Source organism: Centruroides vittatus, unplaced genomic scaffold, assembly GCF_030686945.1.
Source record: "Centruroides vittatus isolate TY-2023 unplaced genomic scaffold, ASM3068694v2 contig_620, whole genome shotgun sequence".
Taxonomy (NCBI): domain Eukaryota; kingdom Metazoa; phylum Arthropoda; class Arachnida; order Scorpiones; family Buthidae; genus Centruroides; species Centruroides vittatus.
The window spans coordinates 953,728-974,700 of NW_027122381.1; the positions used below are offsets into that span (position 1 = coordinate 953,728).

The 20,973-nt window shown below is 34.6% G+C and overlaps 1 protein-coding gene across 19 annotated transcripts in view; it reads right to left on the reverse strand.

Moving 5' to 3' along the window:
- The window catches only part of LOC136979409 (ankyrin-2-like), a 376,384-nt gene that overhangs the window by 103,861 nt on the left and 251,550 nt on the right, over positions 1 to 20,973 (reverse strand). The window lies entirely within an intron of this gene.

Consider the following 20,973-nt stretch of genomic DNA (forward strand, 5'->3'; position numbering starts at 1 on the left):
ATGCTGTGAATCAACTCTTGCCAGGCCAATGACAAAACCATCTCCTCTTTAAAATTTATGCACGTGGTTGTGATGGAGGATTTAAGGATGTGCATAGCATCTAATTATTTGAGGTGTTCATTCAGAGGCGCAGCGAGTAGGAGATTGGCCTGGGTAAAGTCTGCTACTATACCTGGATCTGTTACATAAGTAGCAAGGGCCGTGGAGGTTCTCCCGTGACGAATGTTCTTGTATTCTGACACCCGTGGACCGTTTAGTAGAGCCTATATATATATCAAGTCCCTATCACATCTATTATCCCCTAAAGGGACACACAGACTCTGGGGCATCTGCTGGGGTTAGAAGGGTCCTTCCCATTACATAAGATGCTGAAAATAGTAGGGCACCTCCTGAAAGCAATTCGTACCTGGCATTTCCTGGCAACCTTGGCATATACAGATCTTAGGTACGGGTTAAAGGTGATGGGGATGTGTTCTATGTCTCCTGGTTGGTTATCAATTGCTGGTCTACATCCTGTGCATTTTCTGAATGTATACATTGATACCATTGTATCGGCTTATGTATACCTTTGTGATATTCGTGTTCTGCGGCTACGCGTTCTATAGATGCTAGTTCGGTATCGCGAGCCCGGGTGTCAGAAGAATGTGTAAAGGCTCTTCTGATTAAGGCTTTAAAGGCTGCAGTCTTGTAGGAAACCAGATCGCAGGACCCTACCAGAATGTATAAAGACATAGATCCTGGCTTATGATACACCAAAGTGTGGATGCTCAAGCTTTCCTCTCTAATATTTATATCTAGGAAGTGGACTTCGGTAGGGTCAGATTGTTCTGTTTCCAGTGTCAACCCATAGGGATTATTGTTAAAAGAATTGACCAAGGATGTTACATCCAGTATGGTTTCCAAAAAAATAATAACAACAGAAAGAGAAAGGGAGCTCAATAGAGGGGTAGAGGGACTTAAAGTCAAACACTTTGGTGTATCATAAGCCAGGATCTATGTCTTTATACATTCTGGTAGGGTCCTGCGATCTGGTTTCCTACAAGACTGCAGCCTTTAAAGCCTTAATCAGAAGAGCCTTTACACATTCTTCTGACACCCGGGCTCGCGATACCGAACTAGCATCTATAGAACGCGTAGCCGCAGAACACGAATATCACAAAGGTATACATAAGCCGATACAATGGTATCAATGTATACATTCAGAAAATGCACAGGATGTAGACCAGCAATTGATAACCAACCAGGAGACATAGAACACATCCCCATCACCTTTAACCCGTACCTAAGATCTGTATATGCCAAGGTTGCCAGGAAATGCCAGGTACGAATTGCTTTCAGGAGGTGCCCTACTATTTTCAGCATCTTATGTAATGGGAAGGACCCTTCTAACCCCAGCAGATGCCCCAGAGTCTGTGTGTCCCTTTAGGGGATAATAGATGTGATAGGGACTTGATATATATATAGGCTCTACTAAACGGTCCACGGGTGTCAGAATACAAGAACATTCGTCACGGGAGAACCTCCACGGCCCTTGCTACTTATGTAACAGATCCAGATATAGTAGCAGACTTTACCCAGGCCAATCTCCTACTCGCTGCGCCTCTGAATGAACACCTCAAATGATTAGATGCTATGCACATCCTTAAATCCTCCATCACAACCACGTGCATAAATTTTAAAGAGGAGATGGTTTTGTCATTGGCCTGGCAAGAGTTGATTCACAGCATGCTCTAGCCGCTCGTAGTATCCGGGCAGGCCTATTCGTTGCACACGAGCAACCTAGTTTTTTGTAAATTGTTTCGAACTTATGATCAAACTGTTATTTAAACGACATTTGTTAATCGAATATCCATCTAGGAACGGTTAAGAAACTGATGCAGAACCTAGAAGGGGTTCAAAAACGTTTGTTTTTTCTGTTTTTTGATGTTTTGTTATCACGCCGTAAATGGTTCCATGTGCGTAGTTATCTCTCTCATTTGTCAATTCAAATAGAAAAATGTTATGTTAATAAAATGATATAATATATTGTATATAATTTATATATATTTTTTTATCCATTAAGTTTCTTTTTAGTCTACTGTATTGTATTACACCATATACCTATATTGTAAAAATGTTGACTGTAAACTGTTGTAAAAAATAGTGCTTTTTTATAATCCTCTTTCAAAAATCCTGTGCACAGGCCTAAAATATCATTAATATTAAATACATTGTTAGCTTATTAAAGTATAACATATTCAGTCAATTTCCATATAACAAATTGCTATTCAGAAACACAGAAAATTTGTTGTATAAAAAAACTTGATAAATAGAAAATGCATCAGTAGTGAAAAGAGAACCTGTATATTTTGTGTTATTCTCCACAAAAATATTCTTTTGCTCATATTAATGACAAAATGGTGTTATGTATGCATTTTATCCATAAAAGGCCAAACAGAAGCTACAGAATTTTATTAAAATTGAGGTAAAAAGAAGATTGAAATAAATATTCTAATCTATTGTTTTTTAACTGAAAGTTATTGTAATTTCAACAAATAATGGCCATCTGATGGATGACAGTTGGAAAATTGAATTAGCATGTTAATTTTAACATTTATCAGTATGAAAAATAATTATTTTTATTCACATGGTTTCGAAAGTTTATTACATAAAAATTAAATTTCATAGGAAAATTCATAACACAGTACCAGACCAGCAAGCTTTGGACCAGAAGAGGTCTGGATTTCTGAAGTTTTCAATTTTTAGGATGTAAACTAAATAAATACTTAAGATATAAAATAAACAACGGAAAGGAAAGAACAGAACTGTTTTTACAAACCATATGCCAGCACTGGTGTCATATGATGAGTATGTCACAAAATTCAAAACTGCACAGAAAACTACAGTCTGCCAAATTCAGAACTAGTCAGTTTTCAAATAATGTGGTGTGGTAGTGTAGAGGATTTCATAATTTGAAGTCTCACTGCATTTATTTTCTAAATTCATTTTTGTAATTTATATATATATATATTATATATATATAATGTGTGTGTTACTGTGAAAGATTAAAATTAGAGAATGTCGACACATACAAAATACGTCAGTGAAAGACTGAATATTTGGTTATATTATTATACGTTCAAACAATCGGCAATGTATGTCGACAAGCACGGATAAGCTTTGATGGAAGTCGAAATGACACCCGAGAAGCCAATGTCGACAGAGAGGCGACAGTGTGTCGCCAAATCCTTTGTGGGTAGCTGGATGTAGGACAAGGTCGTACCTTTTTTCCTGGCAACGGTTTGGTGAAAACTGCCCACTTTGTCACTGGATGGCATTTTTATTCTTTTGATCCTGTGAGGTGAGGATCGGTTTGTCGGCTTTACACCCGTAATCAGTACGTAATTTGTAAAGAAAAGTTACTTTTCATAGATGAGATTTCTTTTCAAGAAATATCGTTGAGAGAAGCAGCTGCAGCTAATTTGAAAAGTGGAGGGCAAGGCTATAAGGGCACATTGTCATTGCAAAAAGAAGTGTTCCATGAACAAATGCAGTTGTAAAAGCAAGGGACTCTTGTGCAATTCAAAGTGCCATAACAGTTTAAGTTGTTGCAATAAACAAGATTGTATAACGTTAATCACATAATTTATGTGTAAGTTTATTATTGTATTATTTTCTTTAATGATTTAGAATGTACTGTTCGTTTTAGGTTCAATGGTTTATTTGCATGTGCTGTTACTTAAGCTTTCTCCTGTTTTGACATATGATATTAAAAAGTTGCATTTTTGTCTTAACGTAAATAAAAATATTTTTATTCAACATTCATCATCAGTGCATGCCGAATTTCGACATTTGCTGGTGTAAGTGAGAAATAATGATATTTAGCTAATATTTCATACATACACAAAACGATTGTATGAATGCCGACATTCACCAGAGAATGTCGACATTCTCCAGATATCGGTCATTCACAGTAACAGATAAAACATAAAACATAAATCTTAAATATTTTAAAAATTGTATTTGGGTTTTATCAATATACAATATAAAATACAGGATGTTCACTTAAATATTTGTCCATCCACAAAAGAGATCTTTCTTGTATTGCATTAGTACTGAAATGTTTAAGTTAAAATAAATGAATTTGTACAAAAAAGGACATGTATAAGTTACATGGTAGTTGCAAAGGATTGTGTAAATTTTTCCATCTCTTCTAGCACAAGAAGGGAATCATTTTATGATTTAGCATAACAGGTAAAAACTAACACTGCATAAATTAATACAAAGGATATTTTTATTTTGCTATAGTACTTGTTCAAAACTGCCATTTTAGTAGTAATACAAAGGTGTGGATGGTTGAAAGTTCACATAGCATATCCGATGTTGCTATCCTACATGTCATTCATATTTGCTTGTCAACATCATGCAGGACTGATAGATACAAATCTATCATTCATGCACAATGTTGACAAGCTGGAGATGCAGGTTTCACAGATGCTTTTATGTTTCCCCACAGACACTTCTCCCAGATGCCACACTAGACACTTAATGTAAATATATTTGGTGTGGCATATTTCACTGTGCCCAGTGGTGCATATTATGGCAATTATATACTAAAAATATTCCATTTCAGAAAAAAAATGTCTAGTCAGTTCATATAATGTAAAGCTGTAAAAATACTCAGTAGCATGAACCAGTCTATTTACTTACTTGGAGTATTAAATCTATGCCCTCACTGATTTTGATGAATTTTAGCACAATAATAGTGTTTGATATGATAACCTAATTATCCAAACTGTTTCACTCTATGGGCCATAATGAGCAAGTTATCAAGGTTTAAGAGTTAAGGTATCTATCTACATAGTCTGTTGCCATTGGCTAGTTTGTAATGCTCTGCCCTATGACAGATAAATTTTTTGGCATTTAACTATGTTATGAATGTTAATTTTTTTATTCTTTTGAGTGATGAATATTTACAAATAAACAAATAACTGATATGTTTTCTTGCTTGAGTCTGTTAAGAGCAGATGCTCATTTTTTCAGTGTGGAGATTCATCCACTTATAGTTGAGAAACACAAAGAAAAAAACCAGATGACAAGAAGAAATTTATGTTATTAAAGTTAAATCAATAAGGAAACTCAAGTTGAGTCCAATCTAACATTGCCTCGTCTAGAATATGTTACTCCTTTTGTAGTTTTACAAGAATTGTCTGCAATTATCACAATACATTATGGATCATTGTAAGAATTGGTAAATATTACACAGTTACTAGCTAACCCTTTCATGTTTAAGCATAACAATATCAATGCACTATTTTATAACAGGTAGAATCAGTTTCTGAAACAAATTGTCTATTTGTAAACCAATTATTTGAGACTTTTGAAACTATGATGGATGGTCTTGTGTTCCAAATTAGACTTCCTTTATAATCAAGAAAGCCTATATAATCTACCTTCATTGTGTTTCCTGTTTGATTAGTTCTCTTAAGCAATCTTATCTGTACTTCTAACGATGACTTCAAATATTAATCACCAGCATACACATCTGCAGGAGGAGGAAAATGGGGCACTTTCTCCTTCTGGGATTGAGTAAAAAATTCTACAAATTATAATTGTGAAAATGATTGAGATATGTGACTTCATAACTCAACCATAGGATGCTTTGACACAATACTAGGGTTTCTCAAACAGGATCCCGGTTGTTTTTTTAACCCGGGAAATCCGCAAATTTCTTAAAAATTCACGTTTTTCTTATTTTGTGTTAAGTTTGAGGAAATTTTGCAAATTAAAAGCATAATTAACTCATAAACTGTCAGAATACATTTGTATTTATTAATTTTAAACCTACTTTTTAGTTTTTTTAATTTTTGCTCGTTATGGCATGTCACAAATGGGCAATAATCAAAACATAGCTTATTTGTGGCAGAACTCTCAAAATTCTTAACTTGTCAGAATCTGGAATAATCGTGCTTATGCTGTCTTAATTTTTAACCATGCCTAATAGCTTCAATAACTGCGTAACACCAGGTTGTGCAAATTGGGCAAGGATACAAACAAGTATGAAGTTTTTCTTTATAAACCTGATTATTAAAGACAAACAAACTGCCAAATTATTGGGCTATGATGTTTCTATTAAAGCAGTCGAGGTAGACAAATCAAGAATACTAGAGAGCAAAAGAAGTACTACAATCTCAAATGAACTAGAAATCTTCCAGGCTACAGGTGAAAAAACACATAACATCTGTCTTCTCTTAAATGCATTAATGACGATTCCACCCACATCAATTGAATCGGGAAGGGTATTCTCGGTAGCGAGACTTTTCATCATTAAAATAAGAACCGGATCGAGTGATTGGAGTATTGACCATCTTTGCTTTTTTAAATCTTAATACAAGTTATTATTGTAAATTTTTATAATATGTTTTATTTAAAAACCGAAAATTACCTTCTGAGTTAGAAGTTTGATCTAAGTTCTTTTTTCTAAATTTTCAACTCAATTCAAAGCAATTTTTTTTTGTTGTTGTTGTATGCAATTTCCAGCAAACTTTAATAAATTTTTCTATTTGTGAAAATTTCTACATAATTCAAAAATCATTTTTAATAAATATCTTACACAGCATTATTAATATGATTCTGGAAGTTGCAGAACGTATTAAATTACTTTAAAAAATGAAAAATATTTGTATCATTTGATTCTAATAAGATATTTTTTATATCTTAAAAATAATTAATTCTATCCCGAGATCCCGGGAAACAGTTTACTTTTATCCCAGAATCCCGGGACAAGCAAAACACTGAGAAATTAGAAACCCTACACAATACTATATTCTATAATCTACTTGTGGAAAAAACCTCAAAAAATTAAATAATTAAATAAAAATCTATTGATGTAATTATTTGTCTCTAAGCTTTGTCTCCCTGGAAAATTTTCTGCAGATGCCCATGATCATCAGCAAAGAAGTCATGAACTACTGTGCTGTGGGATGGTAAGGTAGCCATTGTGCTGAAAGCAGACCAGCATCCTAACTGGAATTGGCTAACTGAAAAATCAAGGGTGTCTAGAGGTGCCAGACAAGAGAACATTGCACCACTGAAAAATAAAGTGCACATATTCCAAATGGGTAGCACAGAAAATAAAGTCAAATTAATTGCCAAGTTAAACAGAAGGTCATAGCAGCCCAATAATATGAAGCAACAATCTAAAAATAAAAGAATTTTACAAAATAAAAAATATATGTCTTAATTCAAGACTTATGAGAGGTAATAGAATGTCCTCCATGCAGTTGAAAGGAAGCCCATCTCTATATAATTAATTGCTGTACCCCTTTTAAAGGCCTTGAACATTTCTGTTTGTTCAAGATGTTTCAGACTAGCTTGTCACAGTGGTGTAATGAATGTGCATTATCAAATTTAACCTGAACATCATTATCATTGGCATAAGCAGCTAGTGCAGTTTTGGGGACCACTTTCTGAATTGTATATTGATGTTTCTTAATCCTCATTTTCAGGCATCAAGCTGTAACCCCAATATATTTGTACAGATGATTCACCCTGTGATCCTGTATAGGGATAGTATAGATCTCCAGCATACAGCTTCTCTCCAATGGGTCCTTATCATTTCTGATACCTGAATGAACAGAAAATGAACATCACCTTAATGTTGGGAGTGAAATAAACACTAAATCCAGAACCTGTTACTGGCATAAATCGTGAGAAAATCTTTCTTCTCAAACTTTTTAAAATAGTCCTTCCTCAGGCAAAACCGATGGAATGCATCAAAAATACAACATCTCAACACTAAATCCGGAACCTGTTACCGGCGTAAATCATAAGAAAATGTTGTGAGGAAAGGTTTTCTCATGATTTACACTGGTAACAGGTTCTGGATTTAGTGTTGAATAAACAGTAGGAGATTTCCTGTAAGCAATCCTGTTATTCGTGTAGAGAGAAATTCCCTGAAGATGTTAGCTAGGATCTTATCATACATAATGACCAAAAAGGATCTGTCTTCTGATTGTAAGAGCTGTGTAGGATGTTCTAGATATGCGTTTCAACCATGCACGCCTCTTAAATAACTCTACCCAGAAACAACTTCTCAGACATTTAGAGCAGGTTGAGATTTACAAGGCTGCCCAAAAAAGACCACTATAGCGATGTAGATTCCTTCCCCCACCCACATGGAAGTCATTTTATGAATAAAAAATGTTACAATCCTCTCTCCTCTCTTTCTTACACCACCTCCCCTCTTTACTCTTGTTTGACAATCCCCCAGCAGTGGGATCATTTAGCCCAATGATGCCCATTTAACACAGGCGAAAATGTTACCTTTTTCACCTTTTGATGCTGATTATTTTTGGTTTTTATGGCTTATTTTATTTTAACAATTATTTATGTATGTAAGCAAAGAATGGAAAAAAATTCTCATACAGTTGCTGCAAAAGTTTGTATCTTCCATTCCATGCAACTCTTAAAAAGCAAAAAGGTAATGCTATTTCATAGTGATTATAGAATTTTAACAAATTGAACAAAGTTCAAAGAAATGTATTGCAGATTATAAATTATATATTCAAGATCGTAATGCAAGTAGGGGGGGTGATTTCCTTAAGTTGTTCAATTAACTCCTCTGGATTGGAGATGGTATAAAGGTACCCCTCAAGATGCGTAATAAGGATATTATGTACAGCTCTTTCTAATTTACGTGTTTTTCTAATTACCCACGTGTAAATTAGAAAGAGCCGTACATAATATCTTTATTGCGCATCTTGAGGGGTACCTTTATACCATCTCCAATCCAGAGGAGTTAATTGAACAACTTAATTATATATTTTAATAGCAAAATATTTTCCAAAAATCTGAGCTTGATATGTTTGTATGATTGCTTATCTTTATAATAATTTACTTTTTGTTATAAAAATAAACACCTGTGCATTGTACTATAAATTATTTCAAGTTTTTATTAGTGAATGAAATTCATTGGAAGCACAGTTGTATTTTTAATTTGTTCACTTCTTTTCAAACTAGATTGTAGTAAAAGGAATCATTAGATGTATTCACCTGATAAAAAAACAACAAATGAATATATTTGATTTAAAATTCTTTTTGATGACTACGTGTTGATAATTTAATGATTTTATGGGAGCATTTTTTTATCACTTTCTGTTAACCATACAGAATTTTTAAAATTGATGAGAGAGAATCTTTTTTTATCATTAATAAATTTCATTGTAAACGTTTTCTGATATACAATTTTCTGAATTTTCTGAATTGTTGTATAAAATTGCTTTGAATGAAATTTTTTGAATTTAAAAATAAAACGATAACATTTTTACGTTTAAAAAATAGTGTTTTATATTTAAAATATATCATTTTAGTGATTTGTTTTGTCACTACAGTATATCAAATAAATAAATCATTAACATATTTTAATATATTTATTTTAGATGTATTTTGGATGGCTGAGTGGCAACCCACCACTCTAGGAATTTGGGATTGAATCCACCTGGGTTGAAAACCCCCAGATTTTTTCATCCGGATATTTCGAGTCCTGTCTCGCCAACCGGCCCGTCCTGGGCCCGACCGAACCCATAAAGGCTGCTAAAAAGGTTCTCTTAGTGCCCACAGGGCTAAAAGAGTTTTAAATACATATTTCAATTAAATTTAAAAAATTAGACCTAATTTTTTGTTCTAATCTGTAAAAAGTTTTGCAATAATAAGTGTATAGATATTTAAAAATTTAATTTCTTTTTATAGCTATTATTTTTTTAAAATAATTTAATGATTTATGTATTTATCTATTATATTTCTTTAATTGGATTAAGCTACTTTAAGAAACATCTTTTATCATATATATGTATATTATTATTATTATTTATTTGCTTTCTAAAAGGCATATTTTAATCATTACCTTATTTTTGTGCATTTAATGAAAATTATCAGAACAAAAATAAAACCTTTACATAATCCACTCCATCATATACTGGGACATTGCTTTATAGACATAAGTTCATAATTGCAATTTAAAATCGGCATATAACCGTTCCAGTTACATAATCTAAATGTTTTTCAGACTGTTCTTTAAATGCAGATAACTGCAGGTTATATTCATAAAAATATGGTTAATGTATTTCAATTGTTTGTTTTGTACTTCTTCCTTAAATTTAAAAGAAAAAAATATTTATCTTCAAATTGAAGAAAGAAATCACATTTGGAAAGGAACAAAGCTACTAAGTTATAATTATCGGGTAATCTTTGTGTTAATGAAATGTACAGTCCATTTTGAAAAGGTTTTTACATTAGCAAATCATAGATAAGAATCAAAAAAACACATCTTTAAAAAATCCAACAATGAAATTTAATAAATAATAATGTTTTTGATCAGTTTAAATAAGTTAAAAAAAAAACCTGATTGCGTCAACCATAGAGACACAGACAGTTTGTCTACAGCATGGTGGTCCTTTTATAAAAGTTACTTTTATTAAGGGACATTTATTCGTCTATTTTTACTTTTTATTGTTTATTTCATTTCTGTAATTTTTTATTAATCTCAACTATGATTTCGGTTATTTATTTATTTTAGAATACTTGTTATCGTTTATTTTTAAACTTTTGTATTTATGTTCTGTTTTCATGTTTTATTTTATCATAACTGAAGATCAGTTAAACTGATTGAAAATGTTATTTAGGAAATTTCGTTGCTGGAGTTCAGTTTTTAAAGGTGTGTTTTTTTGATTATAATCTATCCAGTTGATACAAAATATATGGGCATAGATCAGAATTTTATTATCTTACACCATGTAATACCAACATCTATTTTACTTGGGTTATTAGCGAGGTTGAGGCCAAAGTTTTAAATGCAAAAACGTGTATGTCGGATGTTCGGCATCGCTTTCCCGTAAGCCTAGAAGTTTGACAATGGCATTTGGAAAGTCGGTGGAATCGTGCTGGACATTTCAAACACCATTGTCAAACTTCTAGGCTTACGGAAAAGCGGTGCCGAATGTCTGACGTACACGTTTTCGCGTTTAAAACTTCGGCGTCGACCTCGCTATTAAGAAGTTGATATTGGGAAAAACTTTAAATAGACTTTTAATTGAGCCAACCAATGAAAAAAATTTCACACAAGCTGAGATAAATTTGTTTAAATTCATTTCGTATTATTGATGTCTCAGAAAGTACAGGTTGTATAATGTAAAAGTATGTAGTGCTACGCAACTATGTATTATTGTTATTATTATTATTATTATTTTCTCGGTTTCCTTTTTGTATGTATCGGGTTTTCTTGGTTTGTACCGTGTCGCGTGGAATTTTCTTATGATGTCACCTTAGGATACGTGAGAAGCTTTCTGATTGGTCCAGAGTGGGACAATAAGTGAAGCGGACTTCCGGAGAGCGGGAAATATAAATTGAGGGACTCTCACGATTGAGGACACTTTTTGGCTGCTTTTGGATTCGTCGAGGAAGGTTGCCGAGGAAGGGTCAGCAAGGACGTCGGAGTTAGACCGGGAGAACAGGAGTCTAGAAAGGGCGACCACTTTCAGTCGGGAAGCACAATCCGTTTCCATCGTAGTGTAATTGAGAAGTATCAACGAGGGACGTACTTCTGGTGACGTAAATTACGTTCAGGTATCGGAAAGAACTATTAGTTTTGTGAATTAACGTAAAGAAAAGGAACGCTTGGAACTCGAGATCGTGTTGCATTTACTTAACATAATACCGTGATTCGTCGAAGGCTAATATATGCAATTATTGTATAGAAGGAAAATGTGTATGTATATATGTATATAGAGTATTGTAAATTTCGTTAGTTTTAAGTCGTGTATCGTGTAAACTTGAGGGTTAGGAAGCATCTCGCGGTTATTGTACTGTTAGAATAAATTACTGTTGTTTCGCCAAATTCGTGCACGTGTAATTGGTCATTACTTGAGTCCTTAACATACATCCTTATTACATCCGTGGACTTAGATCCATCGGATAATCAACATTGGCGTCCGCGACAGGATATTGATCGGGTTGTTTGTTGTAAAAGGACCGACCAAACGTGCATCTTGTATTAACCCCTCATCCTACTGCCGCTTATATCTGTAATTATAGCCATTGGAATTGTAAATTATATTATTGTAAAACCAAAAGGTTTCGGTAAACTATGGATGAACAAATTACCAGCGGATCTTCAGGGGCAGGGGAATTGGGCAATGTGCCTATTGTAACGGGATTTATGGGCATGATCCCATGTTTTTCGAACCTGCCCGGAGATATTTTAGATGTGAGTAGGTTTTTCCAAACCGTCGAGAACGTCGCGTCGTTGGCAAGCTGGGATGAGACTGTGAAGGTCACCGTAGTTCAAGCCCGCCTAAAAGGTGAGCCCTTGTCTTTATTTTTCGATTTAAGGGACCAGGGCGTCATGAGCTATGATGAAATAAGGAGGGCTCTTATAAAGTGCTTTGGTCGTAAAGAAAAAGAACAGGACCCGTTTGATCAGGTATTAAAGATCTCCCAGAGAAGAGGGGAGAGGGTTTGCGAATACGGGATTAGGATTAAGTCGTTGTTTTCACGAGCGGTGACGCGCAATTCTAATTTAGCGACGCTTCGCGACAATGCTGTTAAGGAATGCTTTATAAAAGGACTACTAGCGGAGATTAGGAGGCAGGTGATGCAGAGGCGGCCGGACACCTTGGATGAGGCGATAGTAAAGGCCGAAGAAGAAGAGGAAATCGAATCGGCCTGCAACAAACGAGGTGGGATAAGTGAGGTATGCGCAAATGTTGAGCATGAAAGGGGGTTGGAGAGAAGGGAAGTACAATTGGGTAAGCGTGTAGAGGAGTTGGAGACTCAAATAAGGAGTTTGACCGAGTCCATGGCATCTTTACTCGAGCACATGAAGGGGAACAATAACCGCGAGAGGTGGGGAAAAGAGCGCCGTTGTTACACGTGTGGTGAAATAGGCCATATTTCGAGAAAATGCAACAAGAGAAGAGGTTTAAACTAGTCAGAGGTCATTTGAAAGGTCAGGCGAATGACCGGTTAGTTAAATTAGAACTGACCAGAAAGATCCACTTGTCAGACCGGGGGTTACCGATTGTAAGAGGTGTAATCCTAGGACGTGAAATTGCTGGTCTAGTAGATACAGGTGCAGAAAGGACCGTAATTAAGAATGAATTGACTGAATATATCAGGCGTGAAAATAGGAATTGGGTGGTCCCAAACAATTCATGTATTAGTGGGATGTCGGGAGCACTCATAAACAGTGATGAGGCCGTAGCAATCGAGTGCTGTTTCCACGATGGGAAAAAGGTATGCACGACAACACCAAGTGTTGGGTTTCCTGAAAGGGCAGGTTACGAGATGATCATCGGGATGGACATTATTTGCCAGCACCCTGGGCTGTTGGTGGGGATCGAATCAGTGGTTAAGGCAGATAAGCAAGGTCGTGAAGGGAGATTTTGTATTAATATAAATAGTGAGGTAGGGGTGGCAGAGGTAGAAAGAGAGGTGTGGAGATTGGATCACCTAGATGAACCGGTTAAGAGGAAAATAATAAATATTTTGAGAAAGTATCCGGACGCTATTGCTAGCGAAATTGCCGAGTTATCTGGCACTAGCAGACATATGCACTCTGTTAGCCTGACGTCGGAACGTCCGGTCAACGTTAGACAGTACCGAATTCCGTACAGTTACTTACCTGGCCTTAAGAAGCAAGTTAGTGAGCTGATAAAAGCAGGTATATGTGAGGAGAGCTCATCGGAGTGGAACTCTCCTATACATGTTGTTCCTAAAAGCTCTGGTGAGATTCGTATCACTTTGGACCTGCGAAAAATTAATGATATAACAGAACCCCAAATATTCCCGATGGCTCGAATAGACGACATCTTATCCCAACTTAATGGGAACAGATATTTCTCGGTATTGGACTTAAAAGCAGGGTATTTCCAGATTCCTCTAGATCCCAAGGTAAGACACATATTTGCGTTCTCCACACCATGGGGAAAATACCAACTTTGTAGGATGCCTCAGGGTGGGAAGAATAGTGGGAGGTTTTTCCAATACATTATGACGAAGATCTTAGCAAAATTTGTCGGAAATAGCTGCTTTGTGTTTCAAGATGATATTGTATTATTTTCACAAAGTTTGGAGGATCATCTTGAGCTTGTCGATCGAGTAATTAGTACATTAAGGGATGAGGGCCTAAAATTAAATCCGAGTAAATGCCAAATATTAGCAAAGGAGGTGAGATATTTAGGACATATTATTAATAGCGAGGGTGTGCGACCTGATCCCAACAATGTTGAGTCGATCAAGAAAGTGGAAACACCTCGTAGTGTAAAAGAGGTCCGCAGTTTTCTCGGTGTGGTTGGATTTTTTCGGAATTTTATCCCGTCGTTTTCCGATATCGCTGCTCCATTAACAGAACTCACCAAGAAAGGGAAGAGATTTTTATGGAGCCCAGAATGTCAGAGAGGTTTTGAAAAGTTAAAAGAGGCAATAGCAAGCCCACCAATTCTAGCTCACCCGGATTTTGATAGACCATTCTATTTGCACACTGACGCATCTGACAACGCGGCAGCTGCGGTGCTCGAACAACGGCACGAAAAGGGACTGGCTCCGATAGGCTATTTTAGTAGGAGATTTCAAGGGGCAGAAATCAATTATTCCACAATTGAGAAAGAATGTCTAGCAATTGTTTTAGCCTTAAGACACTTCAAATTTTTAATTCTAGGCCAAAAAACGATAATACTCTCTGACCATAAACCCCTTGTGTTCCTTAGCAACATTCAAAATGGGAGCAAGCGTCTGACTCGTTGGATAATGGAGATTATGGACTACCATATAGAAGTCCAACATGTGAAAGGCGTTGACAATAAAGTAGCGGACTTCCTTTCGAGGAACGTTAACGGGGTTCATCACTTCGATGTTGAATCTACAAGGGCTGTAATCCCTAATAGATACGAGATTGGTTTATCACAGGATCGCGATGAAACTTTTGGCCCCATAAAAAGGGATTTACTGAGAAGCCCCGGGAATAGAAATATTGGGAGCTATATGCACCAGTATGTAGTAATAAGCGAATGCCTGTATAGAAGAAGCCTCTTGAAGTCCCGTGACAAGTATGTTAGCCAATTATGCGTAGGGGAGGATCTTGCTAGGGAAGTGATTAAGGCTGTTCACGAAAACAATCTGTCGGGGCATTGGGGCGTGCGAAAAACTATAATTAACATTGAGAAACACTATTATATTCGGAATTTGAGAGAGAAGGTCGAAGGTGTCATTAAGACGTGTGAAAGGTGCCAGAGGCATAATGTACACAAAGGAAAGGCTCCTTTCCAAGAAAACGAGACGGCTGAGGCACCTTTCCAAAAGATTGCTGTGGATATAGTAGGACCTATCCGCACATCGAGCAGCGGTAACCGATTCATCCTTGTAATAGTAGATATTTTCACTCGTTTCGTCGAAGCACACCCTTTGAAGGACCAAACTGCATGGTCTGTGAGTAATACAATATTTAATGAAATCGTTTGTAGGTACGGTGCCCCAGAAGTAATTATTTCCGATAGAGGTACCAACTTTCTATCATCTTTATTCTCGGACTGTTGCAAGTGGTTAGGAATTAGGAGGAACATTACTACCGCTTATCGACCTTGTGCGAATGGCACGTGCGAACGGGTGAACAGATCGTTAGTCGAAATGATAACTAAATCCTCTGACGATGGGAGAGTCGAATGGGATGAAATGATACCTTCTGCATGTTTTGCCTATAACAATTCGCACCACACTGCCATAAATGAGTCACCTGCCTTCCTCTTGTATGGTGTTGATCCCCGTACCCCTAATATCGAATACCTGCCTGATGATATGTCTACCGATGAGCGTAGGGCATTCCTGGTCACGAAACTCCGTGCATTACGGGAAAATGCGAGTATCCATGCGCGAAATTACAACAAGAAAGGAAGGGATTATCGAAGCAAAGGGAGAACATTAGTAAGTTTTTCGGAAGGGCAGAGGGTTTGGGTGAGAAAGAAAGGTGTTAAAGGGAATAAGTTTTCTTATAATTATAAAGGACCCTTTCGGATCACCAAGGTGATAAACCCAACTACGTATCGTGTGGAGGGTTGCAATATGAAGGATCAGGAGACTGTCCATGTCGATCGCCTAAAACCTTGCTATGGCTATCCGATTTGTAATAAGAAAAAAAAGAGGGAGGATAGAGGAATTGTACTGGAGGATGATGATGAAGTCCTGGATGATCGGTTGGTGAGGAGACGTGGGGTGGTCACTAACACGCAAGGTGTTGACACAAGTGGTGTGCAGAAGTGCACTGACCTTGAGGTGCGTAAGAAACCTTATAACCTACGTGAACGCAAAATTGATTTCCGTAGTTTGCACTACGGGAAGTGAGTCGCTTGGGGGGGAGATATGTAGTGCTACGCAACTATGTATTATTGTTATTATTATTATTATTAATTATTTTCTCGGTTTCCTTTTTGTATGTATCGGGTTTTCTTGGTTTGTACCGTGTCGCGTGGAATTTTCTTATGATGTCACCTTAGGATACGTGAGAAGCTTTCTGATTGGTCCAGAGTGGGACAATAAGTGAAGCGGACTTCCGGAGAGCGGGAAATATAAATTGAGGGACTCTCACGATTGAGGACACTTTTTGGCTGCTTTTGGATTCGTCGAGGAAGGTTGCCGAGGAAGGGTCAGCAAGGACGTCGGAGTTAGACCGGGAGAACAGGAGTCTAGAAAGGGCGACCACTTTCAGTCGGGAAGCACAATCCGTTTCCATCGTAGTGTAATTGAGAAGTATCAACGAGGGACGTACTTCTGGTGACGTAAATTACGTTCAGGTATCGGAAAGAACTATTAGTTTTGTGAATTAACGTAAAGAAAAGGAACGCTTGGAACTCGAGATCGTGTTGCATTTACTTAACATAATACCGTGATTCGTCGAAGGCTAATATATGCAATTATTGTATAGAAGGAAAATGTGTATGTATATATGTATATAGAGTATTGTAAATTTCGTTAGTTTTAAGTCGTGTATCGTGTAAACTTGAGGGTTAGGAAGCATCTCGCGGTTATTGTACTGTTAGAATAAATTACTGTTGTTTCGCCAAATTCGTGCACGTGTAATTGGTCATTACTTGAGTCCTTAACATACATCCTTATTACATCCGTGGACTTAGATCCATCGGATAATCAACAAGTATCTCAGTGATTACTAACCATTGATATTTATTTAAACAAAATGTAAAATCTTAAGAATTGGCTGGCAACATGTAGGTGGGTGAGCAAAAATATTACTCAACCAGGTGCAAGAGAGGTGTTCATTGTTCTTGTTTCTGCTTGACTAGAGTCACCATGTGATTATAATATGAAGAACCTATGATTTTAGTGAAAGAGTATTTCAGGTCCAATCTGTGTGTTCAATGTTGATGAACCTTTAGAATAAAATTTCAAAAGGAGGTGTCAGCAAAAAGAGCAATTCATCTATTGGTGAAAATGTTTTGTAAAGTAGACTTCACCTTAGATAAATACGCCAGAGATTGGTTTTAACTGCACATGTGTTGATGGATATTCAGTCATGACTAGGCCTCCTCAAAAGTCATTCGGGTGATTAAGCCAATAAATGAACATTTCCCTCGATTATGTACACGCAGCTATGAGGAAAATATTAAGATTGTATCCGTACCAAGTGCAGTTAGCAAATTGACACCTGATGACTACACAAAAAGGGTCAACTGCTGTCAGAACCTGATATGAGACAACATTGGCAATTTGGATCTCATGTTTTTTCAGAGATGAAGAGAAGTTTTATCTAAATATGTATATCAACAGTCTGAATTACAGGAGATGGGGAACTGAAAATTCATATTGTTTATTGAAACACCTCTATACTACAAAAGTAGGAGTGTGGTATGTGGTGGTGTGTCCTTTCCAGGCAATGAGTAATCAGACCCCTTTTTTTTTTAATCACACTAAATGTGGAGTCCTACCAGGAAATCATCCAACAAACCATTTCTTTACTGCAAGAGGATGAAAGTTATTGCTGGATCCAGCAAATAGTATAACATATCACACTGCTTGATTGACTATGGCAATGTTGTGGGAATTTTTTAGTGACACAATAATTTGTACAGGACTGTGGCCACCAAGATGAACACATCACATACACACCCTACAAGACTTACAGATGAAAATAAACAATGCTATCCATCAATAGATCAGATGCTATGGAATGTTGCAAGAAACATGGTGAAACACATTAAGTCCTTTACACTTGAGGGATATCATTTCCAACACCTGCTGTAAATACAATATTTGTGAGTACAAACTTTTTTCTTTGGCATTCATCTCTTTATATGGTATATTCACATTACCAATGAGGTTACTTTCAGACTGAACACACTGTATTTTTCAATGATTAAATAGTGTACAAATATATTTTGCACGAACTGGATAAAAATAGATTAAAAAAATCACACCTTTAAAAGATCCAGTAATGAATTTAATAAAATAAAAACGTCGTCGATCAGTTTTTATTTTAAAGGCGTGATTTTTTGATAATGTACAAATTTTATTTTGTAATTGTGCTATTAAAATTATTCTATTAAAAAAAAATTATTATTAATAATTATTTTCAAATAAATAATATTTACAATTTGCTTTTTTTTATGTATCCATTATAATGAAATAAGTTGAATGGCCTAATTATATATATGTTATTTATAAGACAGACAAAAAAGGCAAAATTTTTTCTTGGAAAGAGTACAGAAAGTGTTGAATTGCTTATTGCTCCATCAGATTTGTTATAATGAGATTTCAACCGTACTAAAAACTGCACTTATATAGATCGTGTAGTTTAATCTTATAGTTAAGTCTCTGAAGAAAATATTTTGAACTTCTGTATTTTTAAAATAAAATCTTTATGACAAATTATTATTATTATTGTTTTAATTTTGTATATATCTTTGTTCCATTTCCAATTCTGATTTCAATTTAAACTTTGAGTAAGGATAAATTTTATTTCTTACTGTAGTTGCATCTAATTACATATATATTACATAATAATAATTACTTATCTTCATAAGTAACAAAGCGAAATAAACTAGAAACAAGAAAATAGTAATTTATGATATTTATAATATACAGTTAAAGTTTTTGAATACTTAACTAGTAACAGTTAAATCTTGCTACAAAAAAAAATAATAATAATAAGATTTTAAAATGATTTGTGATATATATTCTGAGATTTGAGATAAAATGCATTCTTAGAGCAAAACTTATAAATAATTTAAGTGCTTTTGAGTATATGAAGTACGAAAGTGTATACATTTTTTATAAGACGGACAAACATTGAGAACAATTGTTTAAATGGCAACAATGCTTAAATCAAATTTGTAAATTACATGTAAGATGAAACTGTTTTTAAACAATGTCCTTGGGAAATATTGCGAGTTCTGCAGTCAAAATTTATATAGTTTCATCTAATGTGAGATGTTAGTTAACTTAAGGAAAACTTACTTTTGTTTAACCTTTTTCTCATTTCATTACTTCTGTGTATTGTTGTGATCATTATCATTTTGTCATAAAATTATAGTCATTTAATTTTTTTCCTTTTACCCATAAAGCGGTGCTTTGCGTATAATAAAAACTGCCGTCGAAATGTTTCCGTTCTTTGTGACCTCCTCATTAATAATTGGATTTTAAATTTTATATAGTTATAGTAGATTAATGTATTTTTAATACATTTTAAATTAATTGTTAAACTCAAATAGACAAAACTGAAAAATTTATCTTTTTGACAATACTGTGTTCATTTGATTTTTTTTTTTTTTTTTTTATATATATATATACTCTTATAAAAAGAATATTTACCTTGTCCTAATAATAAATATTTGTAATTTAATGTATATAGAATATATAGTTTTCTAATACTTCGCATCTTACCTATTTCAATTGGCAAAAACATCAGTTTAATCACAATCAGATTAAATCAGATTTAATATAATTAAATTCATATTTTTTTCATTATTTGAGAAAGTTAAGGTATGTAGTGTTAGTGTTTTTAATCAATTATATTTTAAATGTATGTGTGTGTGTATGTGAGCTGTTGAAAATAAAAGTGGTGTAAGTCATTTTTCATGTATAGGAATATTTAATATATAGAAAATAAGAATATTTAATTTATGTGTCAATGAAATAAACATAAAAGTCTCTAATTTCCGGAATGCATATAAATTAAAAACGATCGTGCATACAAAATTTCCAGTAAATATGTATTTTGAATTAAATACAGAAAACAAATGTTTTCGACCTCGGTAAAATTCGACTCTTGACGAAGGCAGCTAAAAGAGGTTGAAAACATTCTGTTCTTTGTATTTAATTCAAATACATATTATTTTCTGGAAATTTCATATGCACGATTGTTTTTAATTTATATGTCAATGTCTTTTTGTCTATATTTTACATAATTAATTAACACCATTAAAAAAAACTACTGTTTTCTACGATCTTCTACTATCTTTCTACTTTTTTACAATATTATATAAAACATGATCTACAACCATAAGACTAACATAGATATAAATTATATTTTACATGTAATTTTCACAAATTATGTTGTGTGTTGTGTGTCAGATAAAAAATTTGTAAATTAAAACCAACTGAAGAGGACAACATTGTTTCTTCATTGCAAAGTTTTTAATTGTTGAATAAACATAGGCTAGTATATAAGTCTATTGTTGGTTGTATTTAAACCAAATGTTTAAGGAATATTTAAATAAAAAAACTAGGAATATTAATGTTTGTATACAACATATGTAAATAATGCTGTCAGGAACTGAAGTAAAACTCAACAGCAATGTAATTTTTTTGGAAAAACTGACTTACTCCATTTTTACTTTCATTGGTGAAATATATATATATATATATATATATATATATATGTTTCATCTGTATCTGTTTTGTTATTTTTTAATTACACTTCTTAAATTTTATGAA